At 48.2% G+C, this 13190-nt stretch overlaps 1 long non-coding RNA gene across 3 annotated transcripts; it reads right to left on the bottom strand.

Annotated features, from left to right (window-relative positions):
- Positions 1 to 8865: 8865 nt before the first annotated feature.
- On the bottom strand, positions 8866 to 11279 carry LOC124666599. 3 transcript variants are annotated; one of them, XR_006990943.1, is made up of 4 exons: positions 11129 to 11279; positions 10896 to 11005; positions 10070 to 10151; positions 8866 to 9122 (listed from the first exon to the last, which is right to left on the bottom strand). It is a non-coding gene; the product is annotated as an uncharacterized LOC124666599 (long non-coding RNA). The 3 variants fall into 3 exon arrangements; XR_006990944.1 differs by having other exon boundaries at positions 10070 to 10725; XR_006990942.1 differs by having other exon boundaries at positions 10070 to 11005.
- Positions 11280 to 13190: the final 1911 nt, after the last annotated feature.

A 13190-nucleotide genomic window follows, 5' to 3' on the forward strand; every position in this document is an offset into this window, starting at 1 on the left:
CGAACGGGATCGAAGACAAAAATGTGGATGGATGCAGACTACCTGGAAGACGGGAGGGCTGAGGAGGCGGGAGCAGATGGGGCAGCGGAACCAGTTGATGTCCACCTGCACGATGGCCACCCCCCTGGCCCTCGACGGCGACGAACCTCCGGCTGCGGCTGCGGCTTCAAGACGAAGGACATCTTGCATCCCCTGGCTGTAGATTGCATCCAACCGCGCCTTCTTCGCCGCGCTCTGCTCCATTGTCTCGCTACGATGTGGAAGAAGAGTAAGATTCCCGGGAGAGGAAAACAGCAGGAGTCAATTCTTGATTGACAGCAGTACCCGACGCGGCGTGAATGTGAATCAAGCTTGCACTTGCACCCCCCACCGGCTGGCGCAGCATCCGACGTGTAGCGCCTCGTGCTGGCAACGTGGCGGGATGAGGAATAAACACTCTACTTCCTCCTACCCAAAATATGTGCATTTTTTTTTTGCACATAGAAGGGGTCTAGAAGACCCAGAAGAACCTCAAATATCATAAGTGGTGGGTATAGAATTACAAGCAGACCCTTTTGCATCACTCGCCCTAAAGAACCAGATATTTGAAGATAAGGCCTGCCATCTTACAAAAAACATCCTAGGACTTAAGATGAACACGCAATCGAGTCCCTGGGCGTCACCACCACGAATCGCCGGCGTCCTCCAAGCGTCGCCGCCGAGGAACAGGACGCAGATGCCCGAACACCCAAGTCTGGCGAAGATCCGTCGCTGCTGGACGCCTTGGAGCCACCGGGCACGCACCACTTGGTAGCAGCAACGCACTGAGCTCCAGTAGGAAGGAAGCCGCAGGGCCTCTAGACCGGAGGTTGTTGATTCGAGGCCGCCATGCCGGCCATGGATAGCAGAGGCAAGAATACCTCTAACTGTGAAGCTCCAGAAGAAGTAGAACCACCGCCACCGCGTCTCCATCGATCTGCAAAGGACCGAGCCATCAAGGATTGCTCCGCCTTCTCCACCACCATGGTGGCTAGGGAGAGCAAGATCCAGGACGGATCTGTCCAAATCGAGAGAGAAAGCCGAGAGATTTATTGCAGGGTTGTGGGAGCGCCGCCGCCCTCCCCCTCCGGCTCCGACCATCGGAGCGCCACGTCGAGCAGCCAGACTGCCACATGCCACCAGGAGCCTCTCCATCTCCACCGTGAGCAGACCCCCATGGGAAAATCGCGCCTACCTGGCAAGTCGTCGAGCACCTTGTGTGCGCGGAGGTGGGACGGATTTGACGCCATGTTCTGGGACGCGATGGCGAAGCGGCGGCGGCGCAACAACCGGTGGGAGCGCCAGCCGCGGCGACGATCCCGGCTCTCAGAAGAGATCAGACGCCCAAACTGCCGGCAAATCCAGCAGCGACGGAGGGGTGGGAGGCGCGGGAAGGAAGGAGCAACGAGAAAAAAGGCGTGAATCAATGGTTTATGCAAATACTCGCCGACATGTGGGAGCCCGCCTCGCCTTTCGTTGTTTCCGGCATGCCCGGTGCATCCCCTGTGGGACTGGGACGGCCTCGGGGCACCGGACACCGTATCGGGGCGCGTCGGACAAAAAACGGGTTTGAGGGACGCGGCTGGAATGATTTTTTTGTCCGGCGCGCCCCAAATAGCTTTGGGGGACGCTTTGGGGGACGCGGCTGGAGATGCTCTAATGTTGGCAACCATAGCTTGGATCTGAAAGAGGCAAGAGCTTGATTAGAGAAAGAACCAATATAAACTACAACCTAGAGTTGAGATGTTGTCGATGAGATGAAGAACAGACCCACGGTGGGGGAGAGCTGAGGGAGGACTCCGGCGCAACTTGGGAGTGTGCCAGATGTGTTTGTATGACCAATGGAGAGGACATTTGTGTGGCTATATCCATCACTTTCGCGTGGACACGAGAATTACATGTAACCGATTGTGCCACCATGTAACATAAAAAAATCCCTACAAACTTGTGTTCCCTACCGATAATGGAGGTTCTGCCATGGCCAATCCGAGCTCGCCGGCCACCAATCCGTAGCTCCCGTGACAAAATTCGTCTCGCCTACTACCGACGCTAGATTAGGCCACCTCAAATCCCTTCTGAGTATTCCCCACATCTCCCCTGAAGTTTGGTGGGCAAAACAATGGAGCTCATCACCTGCCCTCATGAAAGCCACCACACAGGAGGGTTGAACCTACTCACCGGAGATAGAGGAAAGAGAAGGGAGGGCACCCCTCGCCGGACAGGGGGAGGAGCAGCAGCCGGCGTGGCTACGGGGAGGAGAAGCCAGCGGCAGAGGCAGAGATGAACCAGCGGCGGTCTCGTGTGCGAGAGTCAGCGCCACGGCGGTGGGATGAGTAGTGGAGGCCGAAGGAGATCCAAATCGAGGAAGGAGAGAGGAACACTGAGCTAACTAGAGCAGGAAAAGGGGAAGTACCATGGCGCTACGCACCGAAACTGTGGCGACAGCCATGGGGATGAGGGTCCCGGAGGAGCTTGAGTCGAGGCAATGGCTCACGGCAGGGGACGCTGGAGGTGGGGCTCGTGGGAGCTGTGGTGCGGGTGTGAGATAACGATGAAAAAAAACCCACGGTTGCGTCCCCTCCTAGACCGGCTGGAGGAATAGAGTTCTCATACTAAGTGTACTTGGAGATTTTAAAAAGGCAATAGCTCGGCTATAAAACCGTAAAAAAAAAATGATATGACAAACCGTGCAATTAGGTTTACTACAACTTAGCACATGGATCATATTATGTCCATTCGTACTCGCTACTTCATAGAAAGGTGCATTCATGCATGTTCAACAAAATCAGGAAATTTTCTTAATTTGGATTTTCAGGTGCAGCTTTTTTGACGCCCCATCACCATGAACACCGGCCATCAGATACGTTGACGGTACGGACATAACCCAAGGCAGCTTCTCCACGGAAACCTCGCCGGGCCTGTCAGTGCTCGTCACCGTCTCCATTGGCATCCTGATTATGCTGCCCGTGGCCGCGCCTGGCAGCGGCGGGCCGCTGGCGCGCAGCTCGGCCGTGTAACACGGCTGGGACGGGCCGCCCGCCTTCCTGACGCACACCACCGACACGACGGTGACTGCGCCTAGCGCGCCGATGACCACAACGAACACACCGCCGTCCTCCTTGGCGTGCAGCAGGCGTCGCGGCTCCGACAGGGGCGCGCGGAGCCGGAGGACTTGGCCGTAGACGAGAGGGCGCGCGGGCCATAAGTGGTCGACGACGAGGTGCCGGAGGAGCGTGTCGGGCGGCGCCGCAAAGGTGCACCCTGGCTCGGCGCAGAAGCAGGGCGCGTGGAGGCACGCCTCGCGGTGGGCGCGCAGGTCGCGGAAGGGGAAGAAGCGGTGGCAGCCGGTGAAGGGGCACTTGAAGTTGGACACGGAGATGATGTGCTCCACCACCTTGTTCCGGGTGTCGAATGTGCCGCCGCCGCCGCCCTTGCACCTCTGGCACTTTCCGGCGCGGCAGCGGTCGCAGGCCAGGTGCCCCTCCTTGCACTGCATGACGAGATGATGAAATCGATCTGATCTGCTGATGTTGAAGAAGACCAACAAAAAAAAAGGTGAGGTGGTAGAGGATTTGTACCTGAAAGACGGGCGGGGTGAGGACGAAGGAGCAGTCGGGGCAGTGGAACCAGTTGATGTCCATCTCCACGATGGCTACATCCCTCTCTCTCGACGACGGCGAGCCGCCTTTTTCTCCCCCGGTCGCGGTTTCAAGGCGAAGGACGTCTTGCCTCCTCTGGCGGTTGATTGCATCCACCCTAGCCTTCTGCGCCGCGCCCTGCATCTGCTCCTCTGGCGGACTTCTTGGGGAAAAATACTAGCTAGGTCGCTAGGAGGTGGAGGAAAAGTAGGGTTTGCAAGAGAGGAAAGCCCGGCTATATGAAGCAGCCTGCAGCAGTAATCAATGCTTGATTGGCGGCGGCGTGAATCGAGGTGCCACAGGCTGGGCAACACCCGACGCGTCGCATCGCGCGGCGCGCTACTATAACTGAACCGTGCTGGCCTAATGAGAAATTTCCTGAAAAATCTCTATATATCTACTCCCTCATTTAGTGTGCATTTTAAACCAAAATTTTATTCCATACTAATCGCACCTGCACAAGCACGTTGTCTAATTATACACATCATTGTTCCTTTAGAAAAAAATTACATAGATAACCAATGTACTTATTTATTTATCTAGGACAGAACAGTAGAGTGTGTGCAATTTTGGAGCTCAGGCTACATGGAGCGCTTTTTTCAAAAAAAAATTAAAATGGCATTTCATAGTTTCAAAAAATTATGAACAAAAATCATAGAGGTAGACAATAATGTACTTTACCACAGTGAAAAAAATAATAAGAAAGACTCAGTATTTTGGGTTGTGAGAAATTCACAAATCAGTGGATCAGCAAAAGTGAACACAGATTTTGAAACCTCCAATAATTTTATCAGAATCTGTTATTTTTTTAGTCTCTAATATAACGTATTTCGTCCAGAGATTTTGCACAGTGGCAGACTACATAATTGGCTACATAATATAGATTTTTTCAGAATTTTTTGAAACTTTTAAATATTGAATTCAAATTTTGTAAAACAAATATGAGCCATGTAAGCTCGGGCTACACTTGGAGTTTCCGAGAACATTAGTAACTCATCATCGGATATGAATTGAGCTGTTGCATTATTCCTAGTAGCTTCTAATTAAAGAGATGGTATGGAAGTTATTTTGCCTATAACACTAAAGGAAGTGTTATAAAGTTTCAAATGATATAGAATTACTGACTGCATTGAGGCAAATATCCTTCAATAGATCTTAACTATGAAAAATTACAGTTAAAGTGAGATTTGATTATGCTCAAAGTGCACACCTTATGACCATGAACATAATGGTAGTAAACACATTGTCCTCAGAATCACGGTACATCATACTTAATCTATTCTTAGTAGTACACTACTGTATTCAATTGTTGTAAACTACTCAAAACTTACGGGGCATGTTCCAAATTTTAATATTGCTATTTTTTTGATAAAGAGAATATATTAATATTTGGAAATATCAAATACATTCAACTTCTACACCAACGCAATACCCTAATGGTAGTACGGATGCACACAACCAAAAAAAAAAACTAATACATAAAAGCCGTGCTACATCATTTTAGTCCTAGCAACAACAATACAACCATCACCAAGAAAACCGTGCACAAGCACCGTCATCGTTCGAGCAAAGATCTAGGTTTTCACCCTGGAGATAGTCACTGCTCTGAAAAAATGCCTTCAACAAGGTTGTTGCCAGGCACAACCAATTATCATCAGACCTTGAATTTTCACTCTAAGAGGTAAAACCCTGAACTTCACCTATGTTGTCGCCTCCACTTTCATACTGTTGTTGCGGTGGCCGCAACACCAAGGAAATCCCTCAACATCACAAAGAGTTACCACCATTGCTAGTCCTCATATACGGCTTTCATTATTCTCTGCCTCTACCTTCACCATGGACTAAAATGTCACCAGATGACAACACAGGACAAAGCTTCGCGCCACTCCCTTTAAAATCAAACAGTCGGAATAATTGTATTGGTGCGCACGACCAAATACCACCCTATCCACCAACAAACTACCGGCAATATGTACACTGTGACATACGCCGGCGAAGCCTTCCAGAACTGAACACTCCGGCCAGATCAAGAAGAACATGCCTCAGGCAGGCCTTCATCCTCGCAGAAGAGAAAAAGACTACCACCTTTATTAAAAAGACGTGCCGGTAGCCCTCACACCACCAGCAAACAGCGGAGAAGACGACGAACGGTCAGGTTGTCGAACAGGAAAGTAGCGAAGCCACCCGAGGCCGCCAAGCCCAAAACGGATCACAGGGAGCGACCAAAGCCGTGTCCCAACCAGACACGAGAGGGCAGCCACATGTCTGGGATCGGCGGCGCCGCCTCCAGCCAAGATGGAGCCCGCTAGAGCCGCAGGGCTAGCGTCCCTCCACATCGACCCTCCGCCGCAACACCACCTCGCCTGCCCGACGCCATCCCCCACCTCCTGGAGGAATAGAAGGATGCGCCCGAACTACCTGATCTCCGCCTTCGAGAGGACTGGCGCCGCCACCGCCGCCGGTGTTGACGGCCAGACGGGGACGATATTGGGGGAGCTCGAGGTGAGACGATGGGGGAGCCTCCGGGGTCTCCTAGGTGGGAGTGACGCCGGATGCAGGCGCAGCGATAAGGCTAGAGGCGCAAGCCAGCACACCATTTGTCCTCTTTGTAATTTTTCAAAAATTTAATTGATATTGATGCAACAAGAGTATATAAGCAGCTGATGTTTTGAACCATAGTTGTCTGCATGTAAAATCACGGGGAAACACTATGATGGGTAAATGTCAAAAGGGAGAAAAACAATATACCCGTGTGGAGAACATGATATTGAGCATAAACAATATAATATACAATTTTGTATAAGACATCATCTCATGCTAAGAATCTAAGATGCACACTCCCCCGATTCGGCGTATGCGATACACTGATTTCTTTAGGAAAAAGGCAAATGCAAATTACAGGCACAAAAAATGATACATGCACCTTCTTCAGAGTAAATATATGTATAACTCTATGTAAATTCATACATGATTGCAAGCTCTTTATTATCTATCTCTGTTTTTCTCATATATATGAGGCATTTCCTCATGTTGCAATAATATAACAGCTCCTACTACTTCCGTGAAAAAAGGACTTACACGAACATGCAAATCAGAATGGATACTCTCTTCGGCTCCGTTAAATCTGAGGAGCCTCCGCAGCTCAATTTCACCCACTCCGGGATAATGACCTGCAACTTCTTCGGCGATGTAAGCGCACTTGAGGAGTGGAGAGGATCCAAAAATGTTCTAAATATAATAACAATGACATTAAAGTTCTTAGGAAGGCTGTTTAATTTCTACCAAAAGAACTGATACACACAGATGCAAGCATGATAGATTGCAACAGAACTGATACGCACATCAGAGGCCAACTTGAAGGCAATAATTTTGATCGGATGAAACATTGCAAAATCAAGTATAGAGAAACAACTAAAACAGGCAAACTATCCAGCATATACCTATATACTATTCAAACAAATGAGTTGCTATCACTGTAATGTCAAAATTGGTATATTCTGATCAATGTTCTTTTCTCAAGTTATAGATAGTGAACAAAAAAGGCTGCATCATCTACCTAAAAAGTTCAGTTGCAACCTTAATTATTTGCAAGTGAACAAACGTCTGTTGCAATCTATCATTATACAATGCAATCAGACAGTTTAAGACCTAACGAAAAGTACCTTCAACTAGCAAATCAGTTAAAATATTTGATTACGATGCAACAGAACACAAACGCGACATCTTTTTTTGACATGACAAACCGTACAATTTGGTCGAATATACAACTTGATCTCATAAACCGTACAGCAGACTACAACTGCCCCAAATCGACCATATGACAATCTATTCGAATTACTACTTGCTAAAAAAATCAGGGAATTTTCTTAATCTGGATCATCAGGGACACCTCTTTGGACGCCCCATCAACGCCGGCCATCAGATACGTCGACGGTACGGCCAGAACCCAGGGCAGCTTGTCGACGGCGACCTCGCCGGGCCTGTCGCTGCTCGTTACCGTCTCCATGGGCGACGTGATTGTGCGTCCCGCGGCCCCGCCTGGCAGCGGCGGGCCACTGGCGCCCAGCACCGCTGTGTAACGCGGCTGGGACGGGCCGCCCACCTTCCTGACGCACACCACCGAGACGGCGGTGACCGCGCCGAGCGCGCCCACGACGAGAACGAACACGCAGTCGTCCTCCACGGCGAGCAGCAGCCGGCGCTGCTTCGATAGGGGCCAGGTGATCCAGTTGTCCTTGCCGTAGGTGAAGCGGTACGCGGGCCAGGAGTGCTCGACGTCGAGGTGGATGCAGAGCCTGGGCGGCGGCGCCTCAAAGTTGCACCCAGGCTCCGCGCAGAAGCAGGGCGCGAGGTGGCACCCGTCGCGGTGGGCGAGAAGGTCTGGGTAGGAGAAAAACTCGTGGCAGCCGATGTGGGGGCACTTGAACTTGGACACGGAGATAATGTCCTCCACCACCATGTTCCGGGCGAGGAATCTTTTGCCGCCGCCCTTGCACTTCCGGCAGTTCCCAGCGCGGCAGCCACCGCAGGCCAGGTGCCCCCTCTTGCACTGCAGGCACGCACGGGTGCGCGAAGAAATGAAGAAATCTGATCTGATGTTGAAGAAGGTCAAGAAAAGTTGTCGAGAATTTATACCTGAAAGACGGGAGGGCTGAGGAGGCGGAAGCAGATGGGGCAGCTGAACCAGTTGATGTCCACTTCCACGATGGACACACCCCTCCCTCTCGACGGCGACGAGCCGCCTTTTTCTCCTCGGCTCGCGGTTTCAAGGCGAAGGACGTCTGGCCTCCCCTGGCGGTAGATTGCATCAACGCTCGCCTTCTTCGCCGCGCCCTGCATCTGCCTCATTGTCGTCTCCCACGAAGGACTTCTCGGGGAAAAATACTAGCTCGGTACGAGGTGGAAGAAGAGTAGGGTTTGCAGGAGAGGAAAGCCGGGCTATATGAAGCGGCATGCAGCAGTAGTCAATGCTTGATTGGCGGCGGCGTGAATCGAGGTACCACCAGCCCACCGGCTGGGTAACACGCGCTATAATTGCACCGTGCTGGTGTATACCTGCCAAAATATCTCAATCTCTATATCTACTTCCTGTGTTATGATTTAGTCTACATTCTGCACTAGAATTTTATTCCATACTAGTTAAATGCCCGTGCGTTGCTACGGTCTTTCGAGTACCTTTTCTATAATTTAAACGTAAAGCATGTGAACATTTGTGCTTTCTAACGCCAGTACCATCTATCCGAGAGAGCATGCAGTTTAGGTTCCTAAAATTACAATACATTGCCATTGAACAATGAGCATTAGCTATTGTATCTTGTCAAATAAATCGAGCACAATATATACTTAGTTTTCCTGCAAAGCTATGGTCGTGAATCTATTTCTTATTTCCTTCTCTCCCTCCTCTACGCCTCCAAGTACACGATTCCTCCTTGCCCCAGAATTGATGTATCAATATACTTAGTTTTCCTGCAAAGAATCAAGTGTGCTCGTTGAGTATTCCAAAATTGATGTATCAATATAGCTGGTGTACCATGTCTAATAAAGGAGATCTAAGTTCTATCTTAACTAAATGTTCATATACTCATAGGAAACACATTTTCCCGGTTCTGTTCATAAAGCCTTGATATGCTCTCTACCATACTGACATTGCTAAACCACACCAAGGACAATTTTTCAAGAAAGTGAAATAAACAAAGTTGCATAATTGTGCCCAGCGGAAACAAAACAAAAAACCCAAGAGTGCATATCTTCAGTAATTAGGTAAAAACGATAGACCAGCTTAATGGTGCCATTTTTAAAATTTTAAGATAAAATTACTAATTGACAGATCTAGAGCTTGACCAGCATAAGTGCTATAAAGATAAACCACGAAATGAGATGTCTACAAATTTATGCAAGACAAGTAATAGCACCATATTCTTTACATAAAGGTTATTTTAAGCTGAGACTTGTTGATTTCTCCAATGATATTTTCTTTTGCACCAAAGGGGAGAAGATTGATTTCAGTTTGGTTTAGTCAACCTTCACTGAGAAAGAACAACATTTCATTTTTATCTTTGAAAATAACATGTTTTAGTTGAATGACTTCAAAGATAATTCAGATGTCATGCATGATGGAATCTATAACTCCCCGTAGCCTAAAAAATAATGACATGTTGATAATAAGAACATGGTGAATTTCTGACTTAATATATATATAAACATGCAGATAATATTGTGTAAAGACAAGAAAAACAAAAGGTTAAATTTTATTTTCAAAGGTTGTAAAATAATAGCACACAAGTGTCAAAAGATATTCACTTAAATTTGCATGTATCGAGCATAGTAAAAAAAACCTTGTGTGTCTAGTTAGAAAATATTAAATTGTATCAAACAAATATATCGAATTATCGATTGGTTGAAGCTCCACTTACCCCTTCCAGAGTGAAATTTGATATCATAGCAACGAGGAAAGCCAGACCATCATCAAGATTATTTGCCCTCATGCAGTGATCTCTGAAGTAAACCCAACATAAAAGGACAGGTCCTAGTGAGGGAAGTTAACCAAATGATATACCTTAAGGTAGAGAAATGTGTACCTCCTTAGCAAAGAAAGGTGCTCAACAAATTGATAAACATTTTCTCTAGCCCCTCTCATGTGGCTGGGCCTGTATTAAGCCCCTCAGTTTCTCAATTTAAACTTGGTTGATTGTTTCGTAGTGAGGATATAGAATGCATTAAGACTAAATGAGAAACCGTAGTAGATGTAATGGATCTCTACATTTTAGAAATATAGATCTCAGTTGCTGATAAATGTGTACATAAGAAACAATGAAGAACATATTGAAATTGAATATAACTACATCAATACAATAGTCAAGATTATCAGTACAACTTGGTTTTCTTAGTATTATTACTATTAGGACCCTAGGTGGGAACATCAGCATCACTGACTCAAGTGCCCAGCAACCAATATATATACATTTTCTCGATAGGATCCATAGTGATTGATGAGGCTAATTCCTTGCCTCATTATTGTTATCGAAACCGTGATGTCCTCTCTTTAGTGACTTTTCTCTCTTAGTTCCAACTGCAAGAAAACTCGGGCAACCAAAGAAATATAAATTCATTTTTTCTTACCACTCAGTGCAGTTTCAGGAAATAAACTTTTTTGAAGACAATGTACACAGATATTGGTTGAGAGTTGTTCTAAATATGATCTACAAAAAAGGTACACAAAAAATTGAGACAATTTCTAACCTGGAGTTTCGCTGGGACCAATCAACGACCACTGCTCCTTACTTTGAACCATTTCCATGAAGAAATCAGGAATACAGAGTGTAGAAAAGATTCCTGGCACGATTATCCTCCTGTAAATTGCACATAATGAGACCAAGATGGGATGATAAAATATAATAGCACGACTATGGACGGAGGTGCGACTGTTTTTTGGGAGTTAAAATCGTTTGGATGCCAGGATTTTGGAAACTCACAGAGCAGCATAGCGTGCATGGTGAGGCTCCGGTGGGCGGCAGCGTGGTCCTCCTCAGCGAGGCGCGTTTACAAGTGCTTGAGGTCAACATAGGCATGTCCCCTTGTTCTCCCCGCACCAGGGCTTGATGTCAGCCTTTTGCTTGATGACCAAAAGCTCGCCACGAGCAGAGCGAGAGATAGTGAACCTCCATAGTGTGGGGGTTGAGGCACCGACATATATAGCTTCCATTCGCGAGTATGGGAGTACCGAAGATGTTAAACTTTATTGTTCCAATAATAAATTGGAGCAATAGAAATAGTTAGGAGTTTTTTTCTATGCAGAGAAGTACATACCACACAATCGTGCCACATCTACCACTCTTGATGAGCACTTCATGTTACCTCTGATTGAACACCATTATCTCTCTCAACACAAGTCATCACAGAGATTGATTAATTGACAACCCATGCAGTATAAACAAATACATAATCAATAAGACATCATGATGTTCTCTATGCACAAATTCTCGATCATCTCCTCCTTTGATGTGCTGAACTGCATGCCATTTGATATTGAAACTGAACTGAAACATTGATCACACGCTGGAACCATTAAGAGTATCTAAAAACTTCAGTACAGTTTGCAGTTGATTATAAATGGCTATCTGATAGATCTGGGATTTAGCGTGCAAACATGTGATCTTAAAAAAGAGATACGCCCATGTATATATCCAATATGTAGGCAATATAAGCTTGATCGATATGCAGATAAATGGTTTAGTTCTTCCTCCACATATCTACACATGCAGATAATCCCAGATAATCCAAATAAAATTCTTTTGCATTTAACACTGAACCATATAGAAATCATTGATGGCATACCATACAACACCGAACGATTCTGTTCCTCGATGACGCGATTACTACGCCGTGGCGATCTCCTTCCGTCTGCGCCCCTCTGGCCAGCCGCAGCCGTCGCGCCGCCTTGGTCGTCCCCGTTGGCCACCGGGGCCAAGCCCGGAGCTCCGCTGCCTGCCCTGATCTCTCTCCTCTGCCCTCGGCTCGCTCTTCCTCTACCTCAGCTACTTTCCGTAGTGCGGCTGACCACCGGAGCGAGCGCGGCCATCGCGGTCGGTCGGCGTTCGCGTATGCTCCGGCAGTCCCGCGCGCGTCCCTCATCTGTGTGGTGCTCTAAGGCCACCGCCAGGACGGGAGGCACCTGAGTGTCGAAGTACCAGCTGGATATGACCCGAGGGAACTCCAACTGCCGTCCGGCTATGGCCGCCGTCGAGGGAGCTTTGACTTCCGTCCCGCTATGGACGCTGCCCAGCGAGCACGGGCCAGATGGGTGCCGGAAATCGCCGCTATTGCCTCCCTTGGTGCGCTCCAGCTGCGGCCGGGGAAGCTCCGACCTCCATCCCACCATAGCCGCCGCCGAGGGAGCTCCGACCTCCATCCCGCCATGAACGCTGCCCAATGAGCTGCAGCATCCCTCCCACTCTGGGATGCCTCCTAGCGAGCTCCGGTACCCGCCAGCTACGCGGATGGCTTTGACGCCGGCCTACTTCTTGCACGATTTGATGGCCAGCACCCGATTTGACAGCCAGCGGCCGATTTGTGGCTTCGTCGATCAGGGGGAGGTGAGGAAGTCCACCCATGATACAGCGATTCAATCTCCGCTTTGTCTCTTCTCCGAGCCAGTAAATTGTTGAAGGAAGATATGGGGAATTGGAACGCTGGGGAGATGCGTCAGGAAGGAAGTGGAGCGATTGATCTAGATTTCCTTATTTACTCACAGAGGGAGAGAGTTGTTAGGGGGCTAATTTGGAAAAAATACCCACGCGCGATTATCCTTAATTCCTGCGCTGGAAAATTTACGGCTTATGCTGTGTGAGATGGAGGGAGCATTGATTACCAATTGATGTCGTGATATGATTAGCGCTAAAGAGGGCGACCTACCTTAAATGTAGATCGGACGATTGGAAAGGAAGATTGGACGGATAGATTTTAAGCGGATGTTTTGAGATTTAACCGAACGGTCAGGATGTTCCCAATCTCCTCACCAAACGTGTTGTATGACGT

This window comes from Lolium rigidum, chromosome 6, assembly GCF_022539505.1.
Source record: "Lolium rigidum isolate FL_2022 chromosome 6, APGP_CSIRO_Lrig_0.1, whole genome shotgun sequence".
NCBI classification, from domain to species: domain Eukaryota; kingdom Viridiplantae; phylum Streptophyta; class Magnoliopsida; order Poales; family Poaceae; genus Lolium; species Lolium rigidum.